Consider the following 5,457-nt stretch of genomic DNA (forward strand, 5'->3'; position numbering starts at 1 on the left):
AGGCTTTTCAGGGGAGCACTGTTAGGATCCTCCTCTACCAGGGACGATCTTCCAAGACCACATTTTCTGCTGTGGCAGGTCTAGTTTCCAGTATAAGTTCACGTTCTCTCTACTTTTGTCTCTCACATGTTGTCTGTGAACAAATATCTCCCAGATCAGCTCTTCTGAAGACTGAAATCATCCTGAGAGATGTGTCATTTTAGCTAAAACCAGAAAATTCTTTCCAGTATGCTTAATTAATAATAATAATAAAAAAGCTACAATACAGAGCAGCTGACACTTTCAATTGGTTTTAACTAGTTTTATATTAGCTAACTGGTGTTAACTAGCTAGAAGTGGTCTCACTGGTGACCAGCAGTACAAATCAGGCCTGTGAGCCATTTCAGTTATCAGGAACTAGCTAAATTTAGTAGCCCACAGATTAGCAAATAGCTCCTGTTTGGGACTGCGTATGCAAAGGGCAGGGGGGGCAGGGTTGTTCTGCACGTGACTTCAGAAAACTGAGCTTTTCCACTACGATTTTTTCTGCTAAGGCTTTGTACTGGTAGTGGAGTTCAGCAAGACCAGCAATTACAGTGTGAACCTCAAGATGGCTTGGTAACATTGAACATGGTCCTACTGAGAAGCAGAGGAACACTCTGGTAGACAAGGCTCAGCCCAGTAGTGACAGGGAGATTAATGTTTCCACAGCTGGGATTTCCTCTACAAGGCAGGATTTTTCAGGAAGACCACATTTTCTGCTGTCATATGGCTAGCTTCCAGTATAATTCTGATTCTCTCCACTTTTGTCTTTCACACAAGTAGTATAAATGGTAAAATGAATGTTGAGCCCCAGGCTGAAGGAACCTGCCTTGCTCTTTGTTATTTCACTTTGTAACTTGGGGGTTCTACAACTGTATTCCAGATGTTGCTAAATATCTGAAAGAAACAGTTCTACAAAGCCTTTGTTTTCTGTATATTGAATTAGAATAGCCAGATCTTGCCCTTCAGCTGTACAGCTCACTGCGTGCAGCCAAGCATCACCTCATAAGGGGAAAAAAAGTTGAGTGTAATGTATAATTATTTTCGCTAGCTATAAAAACCAACTATATGTACAGCTGCTATTTAATTTGTGGTTTCAAAGGGAAAATTTTCATTAATTAGGTTAAAAATTAACACTGGATCTGCATTTTATTTATGACATTTACAGCTGTATAACACAAAGCATGGCTGAGGACAGAGAATGTGCTACAACGGCAGCATTTGTTCTTCCATGTGCCTCACATAAAATATCACAATTATTTCTATTTCTCCCTCTCAATCAGGCACACCATTTCTGAACTGTTGTCTGGCATTTGAAAAAATGCGCTGCACCGGCTGTCAGGCTTTTCCAACTTCCCACCTGTTTTAGCAAAGACACATTTTTCTTTGAACAAATAGATATTGAGCTCACAAGAAGTAATAGCCAAGAACAGCTACAGAACAAAAACCAATATTAAAATCCACAAAAATACTGAATATCAATTCCTAGGACAAATTTCTAGCATCTGCTCTGTAAATAAAAGATACTGTAAATATATTTCACTACTTTTAACATTCCAGAGTTATTTTTACTGAGTATGTAATTTGTAGTAAAGCACGCTGCCTTTTCTACTATGGATTAGTAACAGGATTGGGGGGTGGCGCTGGGAAAACTGTTAGGAAAGGGTATGATACGCAACAGGCAAGCACATTATATTGCCTGTCTCAAGCAAGATGCACTCAGACAATCAAAAATCATGGCAGGAGAAAAAGAAAGGATCTTTATTAATTTTTTCTTTTTGCTTGCTTAGTTAAGTCTTTAAATCAGGTCTGAAATACATAGTTAGCAGCTCTGGAAAAGAAGGCAAACCTCTGCAGCAGAAGCCACAATGTGTGTGTGTGTGGCGAGTTGTGAAAGACAGACATTTCTCCATGTCTCCTTGGAAAACAAAACAACAACAACAAAACCAGTGTAGGCGAAGGATCAGGGAGGAGCGATCTTCAGTGGTGCATTTCCCAGAGGCCCCAGCACAGAGGAGAACTGGAGCCAAGAAAGCCAGAAGTGAGAGCTGCCCTCGGCACGGCACCTCGGGCAGGAGCTGGGCAGCAGAGCACTGGCTGGCAACCGGCCGGCGTTGTCCACCTCTGCCGTCCTCTCAGAGAGAAGAGGTCCGTGGCGGGCGGTACATCTCTCCTGTAGCCAGAGAGACACCAGGAAGGGGGGTGCAGTCCTCAGACATAATCTGCATCTCTTTCTTTTCTTGTCTCCCTGCTAAGTATGCTGGTCATAGTTAGGAAATGAGATAAATATGCCAGTGAGCAACTGTTAATACAATTTGTTCTCTTACCAGCCTTTTTTCCACACGAGAAAAAACCCAAAGGCTCTTTCTCTGGACAGTTTTACAGAAAACTGTAAAGGCATGAACAGCAAGGCCTAATGCATTTCTTCACAATCATCTATTTAAAGAGAATGAGAAAGTTTGTCATTAAAAGAATACGGGGAAAATTACAGAACTAAGAGATTTTCCTCATGCAGATGATGCACTTGTAAGTAAGTCTTGTCTCCTGTCAGAGATGACCCAAGACTCATCACAGCGCATGCCTTGCTTTGTCAAGACAGAAAACTCTTCCGGGCATTTGGAACTTTCCAAGTGAGCGTTCTCTTCAAGTAACAAGCATAAAACCACCATCCTCCATTGAGGGAAAGGGAAAGAGAATGAGTGCTCATGTGTTAGAGACATTGTCACTTCATGCAGATCTGAAATCAAAATTGATCTTTCACACAAACAAGTTATTACAATTTATTTTATCAAATATTTACTGTGAGTAAATTGCTTTCTGCCTTCTTAGCTTCTTTTAAGAAACGCTATCTAAGCTCATGGTATTTAGCTGTAGGGAAGGAATAAAACCCAAACTTAATACAATAACTAATCTTAAACACATTAACTCTTACAAGGAAATTCTTAATATATTGAAAAGGTCCCTGTGTCAATAACAACATTTACAGGTTTTACCTTAGCTTTTCAAATGTTATCTTGATTTGCTCTTTTTCTCTTCAGAAGAAGACACAGATGCAAACTATTCTTGGGTAAAGGCTACCGATGTCTTTAATTGTAGTATTAAAACCAGTCATGTGAGTGTAAATCGTTTCCATTGAACCTTAAGTAGTAATACGTTAGTCTTTATATATTTTGCAAGTACCACATTGGAAGTATCACATACGAAAGTCTATCTATACCGAACTGCAGAACAACAAGTTATACGTAGGAAAGTCAACACATCTATCTGCATTAGCTGGCAATTCATTCTCGTTAGTAGCACACACACTGACAAAGCCGCGAACACTGCGTTCAGGCAGGCAGAACTGATGACACAAGCTGTCCTCCGCAGGAGGTAAATGAGCAGCTTCACCAAGGCACAGCTGGGGGTCACCCACATGCTGAATCCACCAAAGCCTACGTTAATAAAAACACTGATATTTGGGTTTTAAAAAAATGCTGATTGGTCTCTTTTATGCCAGAATATCGTCCTAGGAGAAGAAAATCCACTTTAGGTTCATTTCATGACTCTTGGGTTTTGTTTCAGTCCAAAATATAGACATCCTTACTGGTTGTAATGAAAAAGCTGCTATGGCAAAATGGAAGATAGCCTGTACAGAGCTTTATTCTTCTATGAAGAATGCAAAATGATACTGGGTAATTCACTGCAAAAGGTATCTAGGAAGGAGAAATGAAATTTGGAAATAGTTAATGGATTGCTACGTTCATTGCAACCTAAAACCAATTTTTGAAATGCACATTTTGCACTGTTTTTCTTGGCAGCCAACTGTTTTCATTCTTACAAAATTTATTGTTATTGTATCAGGCTAAATCTACATGTGGTATTCCAAGGCAAAGATATCGTGTGTATTTAAAGCTTTTCAGGATCTTGTAGTTAGAAAAAAACCCAGTACTCTAAAACCTTCCCTGCATTTTTATTCTTTTCACTTATACAAATGGGATTTTTGCAAGACCATGTGATTTGGTAGTATCTGATGTAAGCATTGGTGCTAATCCAGTCAAGCCTTTGGGTTGAAGGGCTCATGAGAGCAATTAAGGAAAAGGAGGAGTTTTAAAAACTCAAAAGTTGTTTTGCCAAAAAAGTGAGTTTAGATGTGACCATCCTATATGGGCACAGACCCTAAACATGGCCTCAGCAGACTGGTATAGAAAATATGCAGCTCTACCATTCTGTAAGATAATAAAGATTGCTTTATGTCCAGTTATTTCAGTGCATGCTAGTTACACAGCTGTAGTTCAATGAAACCATCAGATGCTGCACTTGATAATTTGTATTTATGCAGTTCCTGTGGTTCTAAAAAATCTCAAAATTGAAAAATGTTAACAGCTTTTGAAAAAATTGTATGAATTTTGACCACTCTGAGCTGTCAAAAAAAATCCCCAAAATCATTTTTACATGACTGACAGCAAACCCCCAACCTTCTGCCACATGCTGTACAGAACGCCAAAGAATTCAAGAGACTTATATTTGTTATTGAAATAAATTGATCTGCGACTTTCTGACTCATAGCCTGATACAGGAGGTGTATGAAATTATTCGGAAAGCATTTTCGAGTGTTAAGTTCTTATTTATTACGAAACAGCTCCCTAGGGCATGTTCTTCTGTGCCGCTTTGTCATGGGGTGTAGGCTTGACACTCGACACGTTTACCAAGTCAGGTACACGCAGCCACAATGACACATGGAACAACCTTCACCTTGGAGTTCAGGACTATTTGTCCTTAACAGTTAATCTATGTAGACAAATAAAGGCTATAAATAATATAATAAAGGCTTAATTTGTATGTTAGTTTATGAACAAAAAATTGCATAAGTCCCCAACTAAGAAAACTTTTTTTTGTACAAGTATTAATATGAATTTACTTAGAATAGGATTTAACCCCCAGATTTACAAAGAAGTGGAGACTGCATTTAACCCTAGAAATAATACAACAAATTTTCCTGAATTTGTATATATAACTGAAGTGAATTCAGTAGTTATGCTTGCATAACAAAGTTGAATTTGGTTTATTATTCCACATTTGAAACTATGCAGTACAAATTGCAAAATTAAAAATATCCAGTAGGTGTCATCTTCCTACATATTGTAGGTATGATTATCAAGTTTAGATTCTTTTTTTAACTGAAAAGTACGAGTCTTACACACTGCAACAAGTTTTCTGAAGAACGCGTGTAAAAAATGTATGAATTTGATCTGATACGCTTTACTAACACTAGGATTTCTGGAATATTTGCAACCTGGAACTGTTTATGCACAAAATGATTTGCAGATATGCATGACTGTACTTACATGCCTAAATAACATCTGTAAAATATGCCTGTAAATGCACGTTATTTAAACCTGAAAATCCATTTAATGGATTCCATTTAATCCATGTGTCCTTAAAGCAATATAAATA

The sequence above is a fragment of the Buteo buteo genome, chromosome 3 (genome assembly GCF_964188355.1).
Source record: "Buteo buteo chromosome 3, bButBut1.hap1.1, whole genome shotgun sequence".
Classification (NCBI taxonomy): Eukaryota; Metazoa; Chordata; class Aves; order Accipitriformes; family Accipitridae; genus Buteo; species Buteo buteo.